This window comes from Hemitrygon akajei, chromosome 9 (assembly GCF_048418815.1).
Source record: "Hemitrygon akajei chromosome 9, sHemAka1.3, whole genome shotgun sequence".
Classification (NCBI taxonomy): Eukaryota; Metazoa; Chordata; class Chondrichthyes; order Myliobatiformes; family Dasyatidae; genus Hemitrygon; species Hemitrygon akajei.
Genome location: NC_133132.1, coordinates 146,517,150 through 146,539,183, shown reverse-complemented (window position 1 = coordinate 146,539,183; position 22,034 = coordinate 146,517,150). Strand labels below are relative to the sequence as shown.

Here is a 22,034-nt window from a genome sequence, read left to right as displayed (position 1 = left end):
CAGTACATTTGTAGAAGTATCAAATTAATATATTCTATGTTCCTGTACAAACCACTAATGCCACTTATGCAGCCTCTTTGACTGACAGAGTCCAGCCTCTCAATGCCCAACCTTCCCTGAGAAGCCTTTGATTTTCCTGCACTCAGCTTCAGTGCAAACTTCACTGATCTCTTATGAATTTTTAGAAAGTTGCATGTTATTAAAAATAGATAGCCTTAGAGAAAAATGCTAGCAAAACCACTTCAGTGTGAACAAGACCAAATATAAAGATATTGCACATATTACTTACTCTCAACGTGTTTGAACTTCACTCATCATTCCTTGTTTGAGTCTGCGAGCCTACAACCTGTTCCAGGTACCTCTTCAGACTTCTTAAAGTGATACCTAACCCAGAATCCTGTTTTTCTCTCTTTGGAAAGGAACTTGCTTTCTTTTGGTATCTCTTCTGTAGCTAATATTGGTTCATATTAAGTGACTAACTCAACCCCAATTCTGAGCACTTTTGATATCTAACGTGCTGACATCGTACTTGAACAAACAGCACCATTTGGAAGCACAAACAATACAAAACATACATCAGCTGTGTCATAGCTAAAAACTATCGATTTTCTTAGGTAAAATTTGTCCTGTTAATGGATCTGAGCCCATGTGTTTGAACAATCATGTTCAGTAAACTAGCTGTCAATTTGAACATTTGTGGTCTGGTTGTATTTGCTGATTGCTGAATAACCTCCAAATCATCTGTCAAAACTGCTCATTTCATGCAGCACTTAAAAAGCAAAACTACCTTTACTCTACCTCTCTTAGAGTCTAATCATTTTTGCTCAACTGAAAGCACTTAGCAAAACACAACAACAATTTCATCAGGAAAAATTGACAGTATGTCCTATTTTCCCATCTTTGTTAATGTTGGGAATAAAATCAAGGTGAGTATGACAATCATTAAGGAAATTTGACACATGAAAGTACATCTACCATTTCAGTAGACAGCTCAAACAATCTTACTTCCTTTCCTAACTAACTTAAAAAAAATTTCGGACTCCATTCTCTTACAATTAGCTGAAAACTACTAAGTTAGACTTTTGTGTGCCGTGTTAGATTAGCTTGAAATGCATGGAAGATTACATGTCTAATATTTTCACTTTGAAAAGATGCTTTCGTCTAGTTGTCATAATATTGTCTGTGATAAAGATTTTGTCCTGATTTATGCCAGACCTAAATTATTTCAGCCTGTTTAAATCACTGAGAAAATTAAGACAACACGACTGGAAAGAGAGACTTGTCGGTCCTGAATTTAACATGTGTACCTGGCTCCTCTGCAGAACTGTGCCTTACAAATAGTTCTTTATGGCCCAAATTATACAGTTGCTGGTTATCAAAAGATAATGTTGATGTTTTTGAACAATATTAAACTCATATTCAAGGCAGGTATCAGAATCTGAGTGAGCTATTGCCATGTGTGGGGGTTCAATCGAGTCCGGGTGTGGGTGGAGAATGGGAGGAGAGGGATTAGGGACAATCTAGAAAACTCTGAGAAACATTTGGTGTGAGGGGACTTTCAGATGGACAGAACATGGACATTAAGCTTGGCCCTTTTGTCTTATATTGTCTTATGAAGTATTACAGAATGAAGAAGCGGATTGCTTGGAAACAAGGTCAGAATGTGATCTTTATAAGATGATAGTAGAACTCCAGAAACCTCTCCCCCAAAAGCTGATGTACCTTCATCAACTGAAAATGACAGATCTTGAAATTGAATTTCCTAGGTCTTAATGTTTCCAAAACTAGAACATGCAGATGGAGCTAAGATTCTGATGAGGTATGATCCCTCATCTGTCTCAACCAGCCATCACTAATGGCTTGGCTGATCCACATTAACTCCTACTTCTCTAATGCTGTGAACCCAGAAAATCCTTTCATGGCCTGGTTGTCCTTTATTCCACAACCTCAAAGTCATCATAATCCCCACAGAACTAATATGTCTCTGGTCCTTAGTGCATCCTTCCCCTACTTTGCATATAATTGGCATTTATCCTTTCATTCATTATAGGTCTCCTGCTCTGAAATGTCCTTGCTGAAACGCTTGTGCTTTCGCACCTGTTACTTATCTTAGTGGGGAGGCACAGTAGCGTAGGGGTTAGCACAACGTTTTAGAGAATAGGTGTCCCAGGTTCAATTCCCGCCGCTGCCTGTGAGGAGTTTGTACGTTCTTTCTGGGTTTGTCCCAGAAAGACAAAGGGTAATTGATTACTGTAAATTGTCCCACGTTTAGGCTTGGATCAAACTGGAGGATTGCTGGGCAGCACGGCTCGAAGGGCCTACTCCATGCTGTACCTCAATAAATATGGTCCATTTCTCTGGACCTTAGTGATCAGCTAAAATCTCAGCACTCAATTTTACCTGATCATGTTAAAGTTGTTATATGAAGGCAAATTGTTGCTGATAAAACCAGGCCTTATTTCCATCATATCTGTCCACTGTTCTACCACTCATCACAGGTATGATCTATGGCTGTTGTCATGATACAGAAACAGGCCTTTCGGCCCACTACCATTGGATCAACCATGAATCACCCATTTGTACCAATTCTACATTAGTCCCAGTTTTATTCTCCCACATCATCAGCAACTCTACACACATCCAGGGTCAACTTTACAATGGCCAATATTCATAATTATTCTATGAAGTTTGTGGCATGCTTAACTCTTTTTCTGCTCCTTATTGCCATCCAATCTCAATCACTTTGTTTCACCTTGGAAACTTACTCCTGTCTCTTGTAAACATTACTCATTATGACTAGAAATTCTGCTCCAACCATTTACTTGCTAAACTCATGGAAGAGATTAATCTTGCATCGGTCACAATTTAAAACATGTGACCTGTTGTATAATCATCAGAATGACTTATAGCAATCTAGTTGTGATCTTGTTTCAAAATGATACATACTTTTGGAACTCTACTGATACCTTATAGATCATTTTCATCACTTTCAAAGTCTCATGAGGACTATACACTCTTAGGCAAATGTGTCATTGTATAGCCTTCCTGGAAAAAAATTATCAGTCATTTCTCAGCACTCTCATACTTAAATATCAGGGGCTTGGATTTAAATATCTCCAAAGACTTGAGCACAAAACTCTAGGCTGGCACACCTGTGAGGCCTGTGGTATTGTTACACACTCAGGTGGAGGCATTCAATTTTTAAAAAAACAGCTTTGCCCATCTCTCAGGTGGGTGTAAAAGAACCCTTGACATAATTTCACTATTTAAGGTGAGGGGGTCTTTGTCAATCCCTTGGTCAGTCCAGCATCATAAAAAGAACTCACTTTTTATTTATTCATTGAGATAAAATGTGAAATAGGCCCTTCTGGCCCTTTAAGACGCACTGCCTAGCAATGCCTGATTTAACCCTAACCTAATCACAAGACAATTTACAATTACCAATTAACCTATGAACCGGTACACCTTTGGACTGTGGGAGGGAACTGGAGCACCCGGAGGAAACTCACGTGATTGCGGGGAGAATGTACCAACTCCATACAGAGAGCGGCAGTTAATGTCTGGTCATTATTACATTTCTGTTTATACAGTTTTGCAGTGCATAAAACTTCCACCATGTTAATTCGGCGACTGCGCATAAAATTACAAAAGCAGCTTCAGGAAGTCCTGGCCAGGATGTGCAGACACAAAATAAATGCAAGTCTCTCCTTTTGCAGACCAAGTTTCCCCTCAGATTGCCTTGGCCCCAAAAATTCCCTGCAGGTCTGACCAGTCTACCAACCAAATCCTGGAAAATGATTTCATGACATACAAAAAAGCTAGATGAACTCAGTAGGTCAGGCAGCATCCGTTGGAAGAAGCAGTCAACGTTTCGGGTTGAGACCCTTCGACAGGAGGGTTCATTCAGCTGAATTGGAAGCTGAGCTGAGCTGAGTTCATCCAGCTTTTTTGGATGTCTTGATTTGACCACAGCATCTGCAGTGTACTTTGTGTATACTGGAAAATGATTTGACTGGTTGGAAATGGGTTTTTACATTCTGTATCTCTGATGGGTTCCATCAGAAGTAGGATAATTGAAAATGCCCTTGACAGAATTCATTCATCATAATTCCTTTGAAATTAATTCAGAGGCTTTATATTGGAGGCCATTTCACACCTCCCATAGTTGTCTAACTCATTGTCCATTTCTGCTGGTATTCCTTTCCTCCAGTAATCCAGATTAGCTCAGCATCGCAAACCTTTGTCCTCTCCCACCACAATTTCTGAATCCATGGGGCAATTCTTCAAAGTTCATCAATTCCTACGGGTTATTTCTATTTGGCCTCCCACTAGTCCGAAGCAACAAATGATCTGTTCAGTGTCTCCACATCACCATCCTTTTTACTTTATTTGATCCTGGCATTATGACTCCGTCCTTGGCCAAAGAGTGACTGAAATTCAGAATGACAACTGAGTGACGGGCTTTGTCTCTGCATGCAGACGCTGATTTTTTGACAGCAGAAGTTGTTTCAGTTGGGACGAGGTGGGCAGGATTCCATTTGCTGTTGCGGGCCGGCTCCTAGCTGGACGACAAAGCCACATTAGCAGCTGTGCAGAGTGAGCTGGATGTACTGATACAGACATTTCAAGCCTGTCAGTTCATGGCTCCTCTGGCACGTTTTGCTCCAGCACTGCATTGCAAAATGCCATCCACAATCACATCTGAGTTCCTGATCTGTGTACTAATACAGCTGAGTTTTTAACCAGAACCCAGTTTAGTATAAGCCTTCTACGTAATATTCACATTTTGGTCACTTCTTTTCACTTCTTTATTATCTTGAATGAGGATTAGCAGCAAACGATGAGGGTAAATCAGACATGATGCACTCTGTGGCCACTTTATTAGGTACACCTGCACACCTGCTTGTTAATGCAAATATCTAATGAGGCAGTCAGGTGGCAGCAACTCAATGTATGCTGACACAGTCAAGAGGTTCAGATGTTGACCAAGCATCAGAAAGTGGATGAAATGTGAACTTTGCCAGAGGAATGATTGTTGGTGCCAGGCAGGGTGGTTGGTGTATCTCAGAAATTGCTGCTCTCCTGGGATTTTCACGCACAGGAGTCTCTAGAATTAACGGAGAATGGTGCAAAACAGAAATCCAGTGAGCTCTGCAGGTGAATGTACCTTTTTAATGAAAGAGGTCAGAGGAGAATGGCCAGACTGGTTCAAGCTGACAGGAAGGCGACAGTTAGTCAAGTTACAACGATGGTGTGCAGAAGAGCATCTCCGAATGCACATGTCGAACCTTGAAGCGGTTGGGCTACAGAAACAGAAAATGGCGAACATACACTCAGTGGTACCTAATAAAGTGGCCACTGAGTTTATATGGAGTAGGTACTTATTTATGGGAAAATAAGATTTGCCCTCGGATTATTTAATATATGACATTCATGTCTTCCCTCAGTTCATCACAAAGAAATATCATTTCACATTTCAACATGAATTTCAATTTTGATTGGAACTTCAATCCCAAAAAGCTCCACAATTCTGAATAAAAATACTAAAAGGTAAAGTCCACATTTGCCACAGCAGTTCTCTAGAACTTCAGAAATACCTCTGGCATGATGAGCATGAAAAACTGTGGCATCCAAGAACTGTAGAACCCAGGTAGATCAGAAACTCTTGGGTCCTTGTTCTCCTGCAGTTTGCTTTTTACATCTCAGATCAGTATTTCTGTGCTCACTGAATATCCTTACAGGGACATGAGCTGTAAGTAACTGTCAGTAATATTAGCATTTGGTTACTTAGTGCAGTCATAAAGCATACTTTATACAAAGTAATTCAATTGCAGAACACTTTTTTTATGTGCATGACATGTCCCCAGTTGTGTGTGCAATTTCAATTGCAATTTTCAATAACATTACACTGGTAGTATTAAATCAAGCAATTTATATATAATATATGCAGAATGCACAACAACCTGTCACACACAAGGAAGTATATATACAGAATATCAGAGTTGAATAGGTAAATTTTTTAAAATTTAAAGGCATCCTTAATAACCTGTAGGCCCGTTGGAGATTACAATTGTAGGTGAACTAGATGAGCTCCAGAGGGTAATCTTTTCCTTGATCTTAATCTCCCAAACAGATTTCTTTTTACTTAATTGAGGTGAAATGACGATTGACCAGAAAGTTAAATGTGCCAGTCGCCTACATACTGAGGCAAGCATAGTAAGTGAGTAGCTACACGCTGGGTGAATCATATACTGAGCTCTCTTTCCACTACTGACAAAGCATGCATTATGAGTATGCAGAAATACTCTTTGATGATTGGCACCATAAACACTGCTTCACCTGCTAGTGCGTCATCAGTTCAGTATGTGGTGTTCGCACCATGCACTGCAGCAACTTACTTGGGCTTTTTTGACATCACTCCCTGAACCCTGGATCTCGGCAGATTAATATCCTAGCTAGAAAGGTCTTGCTCTTATTTTTACAGCCACTGAGTTAAAATCCTCATTCTCGCTCCCTTGCAGAATAGTTCACTATATGGCCTGCAGCAGGTCACGGTACAACTGACCTTTGCATGGGGGTGTAGGGAAGGGCAGTAAATGGCGATCATGTCATTTTCTTCAATTCCTCTGTGGGGCGTGTTGCTCAATCCCATGAATGAATAGAAAAATGCTGCATTATGCATTTCAACCTCTGATAGGATGTGTTGTTTGGATTAATAATAAAGATCCAGAGTCTCCAGAGCTGATCCAATATAAAAAAACAATGATAAATCACTCATGATTATAGCTTCCAAAGTTACTGCATTCTTATTAATCACGGCACGTCCTCAATTTTTGACTGAAGGACAATTCAAAATGAATTGCAAACCTGCTGGTATAAAAACCACTTGGTAGAAATGGGAAAAAAAGAGATTTAAGTATAAAGAAAACAAAAGAATTGGGCTAAAAATGCTTTTAAAAGCTTAGAAAATCATGTTAAATATGTATTTACTTTATCAGAATCATTTACATTAGCTATTACCAGGTTTTCTCATTTGTATCAACAACATTCCAAGCTGCTTATTGAACCACATTATCTTTCTGAGACATTACAACAAACATAAACACTAAAATATCACTGTTGATGTGAATGTCTTCATGCATTGCTTAACATTTTTCCAAACTGTTCAGTTAAGACTGTGTTAATTAACTTGGCCAATCCTTATAACAAATTACTAATTTCAAATAATTTTATTAAATTTGTCTAAGCCTAACAATAGCATGGCAGAGATTAAAAAAACAATCTTTAACATGCTCCCCAAGATCTCAGGGCAATATTATTATTCAATAAACATCCTCATTAACTGACAGCCTTCAGTTCACAATTAATAAATTATTTTGCATAAAAGAAGTGTACCTTTATTCTGATAAGTTGCACAGATCCCACTCTATTGCTTATATTGTACATTGTATTCTGAAATCCCTTGGAGCATTTTGGTTTAAATCTGGAATTTGACAACAATTGTGTTATTATTGATTATAGAAAAGTACATAGCAATTTAATGCAAACTAAGGTTTATCATTTTAGGAAAATTAATTTACAAATCTCCTGAGTAAAAGCATTATTTTGCCCTATTTGTGAAGCAAAAATAAAATGAAACAAAAGCCTGGACTTCATTTGCGGCAGTCTTTGTTTCCCAACTGGCTGCAGCTGCATCACAGATATGTGCGTCATTCAATGAATTAAATTGAAGATGTGAACTGTTTCAGAGTGAGCAAAGGCAATTGAGTGCCATGCTGTGACCTCAGTAGCTGTCACTGCAATGCTGGAGCATGAATTAGATTTTCATTATGCTCTCAGGCAGATGATATCAAGGCTTTTGTTGTGCCTGTGCATTGAAACATTAAGTGGGCCATTTTCAAGTCCTTTTGATGCCTTGCAGTCAGCCTTTTGTTCTTCCTGTCATCCAAATGCAAACGCATACGTAAATATATATATATATATATTTATGTGTGTGTGTGTGTGTGTGTGTGTGTGTGTGTGTGTGTGTGTGTGTGTGTGTGTGTGTGTGTGTGTGTGTGTGTGTGTGTGTGTGTAGTATAGATTTCATCCTTTTCCTCTCCAGTACACTGGAATACTCTTGAAGGAGCAAATGCAAAATATTTAAGAATCTAGCAAAATCACCTTGATTTTGCTTTAGCACTGCAACCTATGGTTTATAGACTTGTGGTAGTGTTCTGTTGCATTTTACCGTGGCTCAGTTGGTGAACAGAATATATGTGGAAAAGCAGAACAGGAAGATACAGATCAGGACGAACTTGAACTTGATACCGGGCTTGATTGTCAATCTGTGTTTGAGTCACGCATGCTTGCTGCAACTGTGAATGTATCTGGCTTTAACACCAACACCCCTTGTCTAGAAAGGCTCCGTTCATAAAGCTAGAACTATTCTTCACATACAGCATCAGCACTGGTATTTAAGTGCAGTACATTGCAAATGTTGACTTTCTAAAGTGCCTGCTTTCTGATCACCTATCTATCACTACTCTTAAAAAGAATCAGAATCAGGTTTAATATCACTGGCATATGTTAGGAAATTTGTTGTTTTGCAGCAACAGTACATTGCAATACATATTAATAAAGAGTATAAATTACAATAGGTATGTGTAAAAGAAGAAAATTAAATTAAGTAAGTAGTGCAAAACGAGAGGAGTAATACTGAGGTTATGTTACAGTTCTAAGTTCAAAGTAAATTTATTAAAGTACATATATGTCACCATATACGACCGTGAGATTCATTTTCTTGCATGCATACTCAATAAAAGCATAGAATAATAACCATACCAGAATATATGAAAGTGCACCAACTTGGGTGTTCAACCAGTGTGCAAAAGACAACAAATTGTGCAAATACAAAAAGAAAGAAATAATAATAATGAATACTTAAGCAATAAATATTGGGAACGTGAGATGAAGAGCCCTTGAAAGTGAGTCCATAGATTGTGGGAACATTTCAGTGATGGGGCAAGTGAAGATGAGTGAAATTTTCCCCGTTGGTTCAAGAGCCTGATTGTTGAGGGTTATAACTGTTTCTGAACCTAGTAATTATAGTCTTGAAGCTCCTGTACCTTCCTGCTGATGACAGCAGCGAGAAGAGAGTGTGTCCCAGGTTGTGGGGGTCCCTGATGATAGACGCTGCTTTCCTGTGAAAGCATTTCATAGGGATGTGCTCAACGGAGGGGAGAGTTTTACTCGTGATGGACTGGGCCTTATCTTCTACTTTTTATAGGATTTTCCATTCAAAGGCATTGGTTCTGGGATAACTTTCCCAGTACATTGGAAACTAATATCATCAGAATGTGTATTTTTGATCAGTCAATGCATTGCTGTTTGCAGTAAACAGATTGGCATCTGTATTTGCCTACTTTATAAAAGTAGCTACAATTAAAAATTTCTTCATTGGATCTGAAATAACTTAAGACATCCTGAAGTTTTGAGAAGCGTCCTATAATTACAAGTTCTTTTTGTTTTCTTTATAGTGTTTTAAAACATTACTTGCATTGATGTGGTGCTTTGCATAACAGAAGCATTCAAAAGGTGCTTCACAAACAAGGATAAAATGGATATTGTGACAACGAAAGGAATAGCAGCAGTGATGACCAACACTTGGTCATGGGGTGAAGCTGAAAGGGATTTCATAAATGAATTAATTCATATTGAGTGGTGAGTCAGTGATGAACAAGAGACAAAAATAAGAATGCAGAGCTCTGCAGGCTTAAAACAGACTGTGCAGATTGGATGAGGCCAGAACACAAAGGAATGTATGTTCAAAATGATGAAGCACTGGGGATTATAGGTAATTGGGCTGGCTATATTTGATATAGTAAATTGTAAGAGGATTAGATAAGCAGCAATATTTGGAAGGTGAGGTACAGAAGGACATCTAAAGGGAATCATAAAATGTGGTGATGCAAAAGGGACAATATCTGGTGACACAGTAAAATGGTGAAGTAGTAAAATGGATTCAACAGTGGCTGGATGGGAGATGCCAGAGAGTAGTGGTGGATAACTGATTGTCAGGTTGGAGGCCGGTGACTAGTGGTGTGCCTCAGGGATCTGTACTGGGTCCAATGTTGTTTTTCATATACATTAATGATCTGGATGATGAGGTGGTAAATTGGATTAGTAAGTATGCAGATGATACTAAGATAGGTGGCGTTGTGGATAATGAAGTAGGTTTTCAAAGCTTGCAGAGAGATTTAGGCCAGTTAGAAGAGTGGGCTGAAAAATGGCAGGTGGAGTTTAATGCTGATAAGTGTGAGGTGCTACATTTTGGTAGGACTAATCAAAGTAGGACATACGTGGTAAATGGTAGGGCATTGAGGAATGCAGTAGAACAGAGTGATTTAGGAATACTTGTGCATAGTTCCCTGAAGGTGGCATCTCATGTGGATAGGGTGGTGAAGAAAGCTTTTGGTATGCTGGCCTTTATAAATCAGAGCATTGAGTATAGGAGTTGGGATGTAATGTTAAAATAGTACAAGGCATTGGTGAGGCCAAATTTGGAGTATTTTGTACACGGAGCGACCACTGCCCACTGAACATCGACGGCTCCTCGGTGGGGATTGTAAAGAGCACCAAGTTTCTTGGTGTTCACCTGACAGAGGATCTCACCTGCTCCCTCAACACCAGCTCCATAGCAAAGAAAGCACAGCAGCGTCTCTACTTTTTGCGAAGGCTAAGGAAAATTCATCTCCCACCCCCCCCCCCCCCCCCCCATCCTCATCACATTCTACAGGGGTTGTATTGAGAGCATCCTGAGCAGCTGCATCACTGCCTGGTTCGGAAATTGCACCATCTGGGATTGCAAGACCCTGCAGCGGATAGTGAGGTCAGCTGAGAAGATCATCGGGGTCTCTCTTCCTGCCATTACGGACATTTACACTACACGCTGCATCCACAAAGGAAACAGCATTATGGAGGACCCCATGCACCCCTCATACAATCTCTTCTCCCTCCTGCCATCTGGGAAAAGGCTCCGAAGCATTCGGGCTCTCACGACCAGACTATGTAACAGTTTCTTCCCCCAAGCTATCAGACTCCTCAATACCCGCAGCCTGGACTGACACCTTGCCCTATTGTCCTGTTTATTATTTATTGTAATGCCTGCACTGTTTTTGTGCACTTTATGCAGTCCTGGGTAGGTTTGTAGTCTAGTGTAGCTTTCTCTGTGTTGTTTTTTTTACATAGTTCAGTCTAGTTTTTGTACTGTGTCATGTAACACCATGGTCCTGAAAAACATTGTCTCATTTTTACTGTGTACTGTTGATGCACCATCAATAACTCTCTGAGACGTGAGGCGAGATATCGGCTTTTATTGACTGGAAGAAAGAACAAGCAGCAATTGACCACCATGCTACATCCTGGAGACTGAGAGCAGGGCTCAGGCCTCAATCGCCTTTATACCGGGGTCTGTGGGAGGAGCCACGGTCAGTGCGAGGAGCCACAAGAGCAGTCAGCAGGTGGGGCATGTCCAGACAGGTATATATAGTTCACCACATTCAACCCCCCCCCCTTTGTTTTAAAAGAGATTCCCCATGGGGTGAAGTTTCTTACAAGTATATTTACAGATCAAGTCTATCAGGTGGTCGGGTCTGTCGCTGCGATCTACGTAGCACCGGCTGTGATTGCACAGGTGCCGGTGGTGATTGCACCGGAGACGGTGGTTGTGCTGGTTCCGGCCTAACTGGAGGTGTCAGCCCACTAGGCGTCAGTGATCCCTCATGCGTGTGCAAGGCGCCTGGTATATGCGCGTACGAGACGCCCGGTATAGGAGTGTCGTGAGGAGTCTGTGTAGGGCTCAGTGTGCGCGGTATCACCTCGGGTACAGGGTTCATAGTTACCGTGGAGTGTTCGGGGTAGTGGTCTGCTGCTCCTGCGGGCGCCAGGTCGCGGACAGAGACCGTGTCCTCTCACCCATCAGGTAAGACCACGTAGGCATATTGGGGGTTCGCATGTAGTAGGTGAACCCTCTTGACCAGCGGGGAGTATTTATTGCTCCTCACATGTTTCCGGAGCAGCACTGGCCCTGGGGATGTCAGCCAAGCTGGTAGGGTGGTCCCAGTGGCAGACTTCCTGGGAAAAGAGAATAGGCGCTCGTGAGGGGTGGCATTGGTGGACGTACATAACAGGGAGCGGATAGAGTGGAGTGCCTCGGGGAGGACCTCCTGCCATCGAGAGACCAGCAACCCTTTTGACTTAAGGGCTAAAAGTGTGGCCTTCCACACTGTGGCATTCTCCCTCTCCACCTGTCCATTTCCCCGGGGATTATAGCTCGTGGTCCGACTAGTAGCAATGCCCCTAGCCAGCAGGTACTGGCACAGCTCGTCACTCATAAAGATGGACCCTCTATCACTGTGGATGTAGCAGGGATAACCGAACAGAGTGAAGAGCTGGCGCAGGGCTTTTATGACGGACGTGGCAGCGGTGTCGGGGCAGGGGATGGCAAAGGGGAACTGCGAGTACTTGTCGATAATGTTGAGAAAGTAGACATTGCGGTCGGTGGAGGGAAGGGGGCCCTTAAAGTCAACACTCAGTCGCTCAAAGGGGCAGGTGGCCTTGATAAGTTGCACCTTTTCAGGACGGTAGAAGTGCGGTTTGCACTCAACGCAGACTTGACTGTCCCTGGTCATCATCCTGATGTCCTCAAGGGAGTACGGCAGGTTCCGGGCTTTCACGAAATGGTAAAATCGGGTGTCCCCCGGGTGACAAAGATGTGCATGGAGGGCGTATAGCTGGTCAAGCTGTACGCTGGCACACGCTCCCCGGGATAGGGCATCATGGGGCTCATTGAGCCTTCCAGGCCGGTACAGGATATCATAGTTGTAGGTGGAGAGTTCTATTCTCCACCGCAAAATTTTATCATTTTTGATTTTGCCCCGCTGTTGGTTGCTGAACATGAACGCAACTGAGCGCTGGTCGGTCAGCAAGGTGAACCTTTTGCTGGTGAGATAGTGCCTCCAGTGCCTAATAGCTTCCACTATGGCCTGGGCTTCTTTCTCCACCGCGGAGTGCCAAATTTCAGAGCCTTGAAGGGTACGAGAGAAGAATGCTACTGGCCTGCCTGCCTGATTGAGGGTAGCAGCCAGCGCGAAATCGGAGGCGTCACTCTCTACTTGGAAGGGAATGGTCTCGTCTACCACATGCATCATTGCTTTGGCAATGTCCCCTTTAATGCTGCTGAAGGCCGCGCAGGCCTCGGCAGAGAGGGGAAAAGCGGTAGACTTGACCAGGGGGCGGGCCTTGTCTGCGTAATAGGGGACCCATTGGGCATAATAGGAAAAGAAGCCCAGGCACTGTCTGAGGGCTTTGAGGGTGGTGTGAAGAGGGAGTTCTAACAGGGGGTGCATACGGTCGGGATCAGGGCCAATGACCCCGTTTTCCATGACATACCCAAGGATGGCGAGTCGGGTGGTTCCGAACACACACTTGTCCCTGTTATAAGCAAAGTTCAGGGCTTTGACCACTTGGAAAAATCATTGGAGGTTGGCGTTGTGATCCGACCAGTCGTGACCACGGATGGTGATATTATCCAGATAGGGAAATGTGGCCTTCAGTTGGCACTGGTCCACCATCCGGTCCATTTCCCTCTGGAAGACAGAGACAACATTTGTGACACCGAAGGGGACGCGCAGGAAGTGATAGAGCCTGCCGCCTGCCTCGAAGGCGGTGTAGGGGCGGTCCCCTGGGCAGATGGGGAGCTGGTGATAAGTGGATTTCAGATCTGTTGTCGAGTACACCTTGTACTGAGCTATCTGGTTGACCATATCCATGATACGGGGTAGGGGGTACGCGTCAAGCTGCGTGAACCTATTGATGATCTGACTATAGTCCACAACCATCCTATTTTTCTGCCCGGTCCGAACAACAACCACCTGGGCCCTCCAAGGGCTTGTGCTTGGCTCAATGATCCCCTCCCTGAGCAGCCGCTGCACCTCTGACTGAATGAAGACCCTGTCCCCCGCGCTGTACCTCCTGCTTCTAGTTGCCACAGGTTTACAGTCGGGGGTCAGGTTGGGGAAGAGCGGTGGGGGAGGGATCTTGAGGGTGGAGAGGCTGCAAGTGGTGTCAGTAGCGCAGCTGTCGGCATGGTGCTGGGTGGGATGTGTCGTTCAGTGTGTGTGTGTGGTCAGTAGCGGGGTATATGACGAAGTCCCACCAAACTGAGGATTCCTGGCAGTGAGTGGTGGGAGGGACCCGTCATACTCCATTGTCACACTTTTCAGGTGGCTCTGGAAGTTCAGCCCCAATAGCACAGGGGCACACAGTTGAGGCATGACCAGTAGCGCAAAGTCCCGATATTCTGTGCCCTGCACCACCAATGTCGCTACACAACCCACCCGGATGTCTGTGGAATAAGACCCAGAAGCCATGGTGACCCTCTGGCTTACCGGCCGTGTCACAAGTCTGCAGCGTTTGCACCGTGTCCGGGTCAATAAAACTCTCAGTGCTGCCCGTGTCAAACAGGCAGCTAGTCCTGTGCCCCTCCACCAGGATGTCCATCATTGACCTTGCAAGCTGGTGTGGGGCGCTTTGGTCGAAGGTTACGGAGGCCAAATTTGAACTGCCGTCTTGGTGCCCGGTAAGCACCGGTGGGTCGGGGGCGGGCCGAGGTGGCGCCAACAAAGATGGCCGCCCCCATCTGGGTAGGCAAGATGGCGGCCCCCATGCCTCACATGCAGCGCTGCCCGACCCCGCTCGTAGTTCAGACTTACAGACCTTGGCGAAATGGCCCTTCTTCCCGCAGCTGGAGCAGGTCGCTTCTCGGGCCGGGCAGCGTTTTCGGGAGTGCTTTTCAAGTCCGCAGAAGTAACACTGTGTGGACTTGCAACCGGCAGCAGCCGCGGTCGGATTCGGGAAGTTCGTGAACTTGCGACTGGCAGAGGCAGCGGTGAATTCGCTTGGGGGTGGCAGCGTCTGAGGTGTCCACGGGACCGGCGGGGGATCGCGCAGCTGGACAGCGTCAGCGTTGTGCAGAGCAGCCTCCAGTGTGTCAGCCGTCTCGATCGCCAAGCGTAAGGTAAGATCGGCATTTTCCAGCAGCCGCTGGCGCACGTACACTGACCTGATCCCTGTAACAAAGGCGTCTTGTACCAGGAGCTCCGCATGCTGTTCTGCCGTGAGAGCTTTGCAGTCGCAAGTTCGCACGAGTGTCTGTAGGCGCTCATCTCATCGGGTTGCTGTCATCACGCCGCTAAGCGATGTCTTGCATAGACGGTGTTCACCGGCCGCAGGTACTGTCTTTTGAGGGCGTCCAGTGCCCCTTGGTAGGTCGGCAGGTCTCTGATAAGTGAGTAAACTTTCGGGGTGACCCTCGAGAGGAGAATTCTGTGCATAACAGCGGGCTCAGTCGCACTAACCTCCTCCAAGTATGATTGGAAGCATGCAAGCCAGAGTTCAAAGGCAAGAGCTGCTTCAGGGGCTTGGGGGTCCAAGTCCAATTTTTCCGGACGTAAAATACTTTCCATGTTTTAAAACTTCCAGTCAATAAAATTGATGCACCATCAATAACTCTGTGAGACGTGAGGCGAGATATCGGCTTTTATTGACTGGAAGAAAGAACAAGCAGTAGTTGACCAACATACTACATCCTGGAGGCTGAGGGCAGGGCTCAGGCCTCAATCGCCTTTAGGTCAGGTCAGTGGGAGGAGCCACAGGAGCAGTCAGTGGGGGGGGGGGGGGGGGGGGGCGTGTCCAGACAGGTATATGTAGTTCACCACAACTGTACCAGCAGTTATGGTCGAAATGACAATAAAAGTGACTTGACTTGACTTGAGTTCTGGTCACTGAATTATAGGAAAGATGTCAACAAAATAGAGAGAGTACAGAGGTGATTTACTAGAATGTTACCTGGGTTTCAGTACCTAAGTTACAGAGAAAGGTTGAATGAGTTAGGTCTTTGTTCTTTGGAGCGTAGAAGGTTGAGGGGGGGACTTGATAGAGGTATTTAAAATTATGAGGGGGATAGATAGAGTTGACGTGGATAGGCTTTTTCCATTGAGAGTATGGGAGATTCAAACAAGAGGACATAAGTTGAGAGTTAAGGGGCAAAAGTTTAGGGGTAACACGAGGGGGAACTTCTTTACTCAGAGAGTGGTAGCTGTATGGAACAAGCTTCTAGTAGAAGTGGTAGAGGCAGGTTCAATTCTGTCATTTAAAAAAAAATTGGATAGGTATATGGACAGGAAAGGAATGGAGGGTTATGGGCTGAGTGCAGGTCGGTGGGACTAGGTAAGAGTCAGCATTCAGCACGGACTAGAAGGGCTGAGATGGCCTGTTTCCATGCTCTAATTGTTATATGGTTATATAATGGTTTGAAGGAAATGGTCCAAGAGGAGATGCAAAGGACAAAGTTCAGCTTAGATTTAAATATAAAGTTGAGGATAAAAATTATCAATATTAATTTTGGACATCAGCCAGGAAGGATGATGGCATTGGCAATTGTAGAGTTATTTAATTGTGAACTTATTTAACAGTTCTTCTTTGGGAATTACACATAATTATGCTTTGCAGTATTTTATAAAATTCTGCCCATTGTGAGGCAACCTAAACATTTGAAATGCTAAAATGAAAAATTACTTTCTTAGTCAGAATTCTCCATTCAGCCACATAACACATTGGTGAATTGAAAGGTATCTTCAATTTTCAACAAAGGAGATCTTGATTTGACAACTTATTTGGAAACAAAATTGAATAGCGGCACAAAACTCTCATTTTTTCATAAAGAAAAGCTATTGACAATAATGAACATAGAGTGTGCTGCAATGCCAATAGATGTAAAATTGGAATAATGTTGCAGCCTACCTTCATTCTTAATCTCCCAATATTTTAATGATTGTTGATAAAATATGAGGAAAATAACCATATTTATGTTTAGAGACAAAATGCACTGAAAATATGAGATTGACAGTAATATTTTAAATAATAATAAATTCACCTAGAAATGATCTTGGGGATCATAAAGCATAAATGTTGACATTTCTAGTGTAAAACAATAAACTTAATCCCCAAAAGACTTTACTGAAGGTTGTGTGATCATGTACTCTCTGTATATAAATTACTGTATTTTATGTTGTTCATAGGTATGCCTGGGGTGTATCAGATGTTGTTCTCCAGTGATACATTTTATTTATGAACATTAAGAGATATCAAACACTATTAATATTTCTTTTCATTTTCCCAATTGAAAACATGTTGAACTGAATTATTTTTATTCCATTTTAATTGCCCCTGTATTTGGACATTCAAAAGTGCTACTGAGACTAAATCCTAGCATCATATTACTTAATTAAAGAGAATTGAGATGATTTATATAGAAAATATAATACATAGAACAGTAATTTTATTATGCCCACTGCTAAATCAAGCATGATCTGTCCCTATTAGTGGTAGTAGATCTCTCTGGGGAAGATCATGAGAGCTGCACTGTGCAGGCTGTGGCTAAATTTTCCGGAAATTCTTCACGTTTAAACAGTTCTTCTTCATCATGACTTACTCACTTTATGAATATCTTCAATGCTCATCATAATTTTTCCCTAAGAAATAAGTCATTGCATACAAAAGTAATTGCTAGCATTACTTCATTTATGACCAATTGATACAATCCACTGCAAACTCTTACACCGAGAGACCATAAAATACAGGAGCAAAACTTAGGCCATTTACCCCTTCAAGGCTGCTCCACCATTCAAACATAGCTGATGTTTTCAAATCCATTGCCCCATCTTCTCCCCATAACCCTTAATCCACTTAACAGTCAAGAGCTTATCAATCTCTGCCTAAAATGAAGCCATTGACAACCTCCACAACTCTGTACCAATGAATTCCACAGATTTACCACCTCCTGATTAAATAAATTCCCACTCATTTCGGTTTTAAAGGGATGTCTATTTACCCTGATGCTCTGTCCTCAGATCCTAAATGCATACCGTTGGAAACAGCCTCTCTACGTCCATTCTCTCCAGGCCTTTCAGTGTTCAGTAAGTTTCAATGAGATCCTCTCTCCTTCTGATCTCTTTTGAGTACAGATCAGAGACATCAAAAGCTTCTCATACCTTAAGCCTTTTATTCCAGGGATCACTCTTCTGAACATCCACTAGACGCTCTCTAGTGCCAACACATCCTTCCTTTGATAAACGATTCACAATTGTCCAAAATATTCCAAATATGATCTGGCAAATGCTTTATAAAACTTCAGCAGTACATACTTGTTCAGATATTCTCTTATTCTCAAAATGCTTCTTAAATACTACCTCAACCTGCAAGTTAACCTTGAGGGAATCCTAAACTGGGGCTCCAAAGGCACTTTGTATTACCGATTTCTGAATTTTTTTCCTCTATTTGTCCACCTATACTTTTATTCTTCCTAGCAAAGTGCATCAACTCACACTCCCATTCACCCAACCCGTCCAAGTCCTTCTACAGACTTACGGTCTCTGCAATACTCTCTGCACCTCCATCCATCTTGGTATCATCTGCCAACTTGGCCAGAATGCCAGCAGTTCGTTCATCCAGATCATTATTGGAAAAGTGAAATGTGGCAGACCCTACACTGACCCCTGTGGAGCACTGCTGGTCACTGGTAGCCATCCTGAAAAGGACCCTTTAGTGCCCACTCACTGGACTCTGCCAGTCAGCCAATCTTATATACACATTTGTACTTGGCTTCTAACATCATGGTCTCTTATTCTGTTTAGCAGTTGTGTGTGTTGCATCTTGCATTTGGCCTTCTGAAAAGCCAAATAATAGCCAACGACTCTCCTTTGTCTAATCTACTTGTCATCTCCACAAAGAATTATAAGAGATTTACCAGGCAAGATCTTCCCTCAACGAAGCTGTGTAAACTTTGTCCTATTTTTCTCATACACTTCCAAGTACTCTGAAATTTCATACTTAACAATGAATTCTAAATTCTTACCAACCACCGAAGTAAGATTGCCTGGCTTATAATTTCTTGTCTTTTGCCTCCTTCCCTTCTTAAACACAAGTGTCACGTTTGGTATTTTCCAGACCTCTCAGACCCTCTCTGACTCCAGTAATTCTTGAAAGATCTTTATTACCTCCTTGGCTATCTCTTTCAGAACTCTGGGGTGTAGATCATCTGGTCCAAATGATGTTCTCAATGTTTGCACATTTGGGAAGTCCGCACTCTTTATGTTGGACAGCTATAGCAGTTACCCTACTTCTGAATGTTATAGCCACTTTGAAGGGGTGCTAGGCAGCTGCATAACTTAGAACACTTTCGATAACATCATTTGAATATCAGATGTATTTTGGTCATTCTTCAATGCACATGTGAGGCAAGAGAAAAACTAAGATTACAGAATCAGGTTTATTATCACTGACATGTGTCATAAAAGTTGTAAACTTAGCAGCACCATTTCAATGCAATACATAATATAGAAGAAAAAAATAATAATGAATAAATAAATCAATTATAGTATATGTACATTGAATATATTAAAAATCATGTAAAAACAGAAATAATATATATAAAAAAGTGAGGTAGTGTTCAAGGGTTCACTGTCCATTTAGGAATCGGATGGCAGAGGGGAAGAACCTGTTCCTGAATCACTGAGTGTGTGCCTTCTTTAGGAGTGTATCTCCTACCTAATGGTAACAGTGAGAAAGGGGCATGCCCTGGGTGCTGGGGGTCCTTAATAATTGATGCTGCCTTTCTGAGACATTGCTCCTTGAAGATGTTCTGGGTACTTCTTAGGCTAATGCCAAAGATGGAGCTGACTAAATTTACAACCCTCTGCAGCTCCTTTCGGTCCTGTATAGCAGCCCCCCCCAACACCACCAAACCCCATACCAGACAGTGATGCAGCCTGTCAGAAAGCTCTCCACGGTACATCTATAGAAGTTACCGTGGAAAACGTAAGAAATCAAATGAAAGAGCAGATGATTGAAAGGGAATGTAAAATATGACTGAAGGAAGTGCCACTTAATGACAATTTCAGAATACAAAGAGCATTTAACTATGTAGAATTGGAAAGACTGTTATAAAAGTCATGGAGGAAGACAATGGTATACCACTTCTTTAGAAAATTTTGCTAAGAAAGTCCATGATCACCCATGTCCTATGGCACAGTACATAACAAGCAGATGATTATAAAAGTAAGTGTAAAAGCAGACCCAGGAAGTAGTGCAAACTTTACACACTAATTCAAATTAACATTTCTGCAATTGCTGTTCTCAGTGAAGATTGCTAAATCCAGAAGCTGATTCTGGTCTGGTTGGTAAACAGATGGTTGGCAGTTTATAAATTTCAGGACACATGAAGGTAAACTCGTATTAAAAAAATTTACATCAGGGTCTACAGATGATTATACAAACAGTAGAGATCCTGTAGAAATATTTGAAGTGGTACCCCTCTCCAGATTTCATGTAGAGCAACATACAGCTTCTGATACTAACACCCTGAAGTTGCTCATTTTAAATCATCGTAGAAGTTAATGCAAGATTTCATTTTTCACATGTGAATCATATTGATGTCATACATTTCCTGCATAGACCTGTAGTTTGATGTAATTATTTACACTTGGGCATCAATGCAAAATTACTCTGATCCAAGTAATCTGAAACTTTAAACATTAAAGTTCTAGAGTCTGTCCCTAAACAGAAAGAAAATAAACATTTCTCCCTGCTGTTTGAAAATGTTCAATCTGTATAACTGTTGGGCAAGTGTTACGAGAAGTCTCTTTAGTTCTTCCTGAAATTCTGGAAACTGATGTTTATTCTTCTACAGGTTTTTGGCTCTCAACTGTGAGAACTGAGTCATTACAAGATGCTTAGTTATCTCTAGCCTGTCAGATCATATGACGGGGTTATTTAGATGTGTGAGATGGTAAACTGACACACAATTTCCTTTTTTTCCTAATTGTTTAGCGCATAAAATGGTCTAACATGGTGCAGAATTCGCAATAACCTTCTAAGGCGAATGCATAAGTATTTTTATAATAAAAGGATATGTAGAGAAGGGACCAATAGACTACCTCCTAGCTTGGAATATTTAATGACTGTACATCATGTTAATATCATAGAATATCCTCTTTCTGTACATTGACAAGCATGCATAAAAATACAAATAGAATGAAAATGTTACCACATTTTCCTTCATGTGTTCTGCGCTATATACCCATGGGAAACATTTTCGTATGAGTTTATGGAATACTGTTTAAATAAATTGGTGTTCCTTGATAATTTATTACTTTACTCTACTGACCTTTGGCACCAGATTTATGGAGATAGTACAGGAAGGCTCAAAAAGGGTAAAAAATCTGACTCGACATGGAAATCCTGCCAGCCTTAATTACAGGATTTCCATTAGTTTCATACTGGTTTCCTACCTGACCACTGGCCAATTGAAAGCTTAGCTCAGGGCCAAGAAGGAAAGTTAATGACAGACGACCACAGGCGGAGACCCGTGAAAATCATCACCAACAACTGAGAGCAGGAGATGGTCATAGTCAGGGATGTAGACAGCGAAGTCACTAACTGGACTAAATAAGCCAGGGTGGAAAGAATAGGCGTGATCATTATGGTTGGCAGTGAGGAAGAGATGTAAATGCTTCACTGATGTGCCTGCACAACATAATCCTGTACCACTTGTGCAGTGTAGAAAGAAGTGATTACTTCCATGTCTGCCTGGTGTACTCATACTGTCTTCCAAGAGTAGTGAAGGCCCTGGTCTTTCACACAAATCCAATAACAACATTCTCTTTCCTCTGGATACATGACATCTCTCCACCTTCGATAGCAGAACTTCCACTAAGTGTCCACAACATGGAAATATATAAATTGGGTTAGGTTTGCCTGCATAGCAATTGCCAGGATCTGCTGCAGTCCGTTCACTAGGCATACAACATTATTGTTAATATTGGCTGGTTGCAGTTTTATCTGTGCTTTACCAAGTACGCAAGCTGCTTTCTTGCACTTGTTGGAATGGGCTGCTCTCAAACTTGTGATTCCTGTGGCATAGTTATCCAACTTAA

At 42.3% G+C, this 22,034-nt stretch overlaps 1 protein-coding gene across 2 annotated transcripts in view; it reads left to right on the top strand.

Moving 5' to 3' along the window:
- The window catches only part of rcan2 (regulator of calcineurin 2), a 332,806-nt gene that overhangs the window by 239,098 nt on the left and 71,674 nt on the right, over positions 1 to 22,034 (top strand). The window lies entirely within an intron of this gene.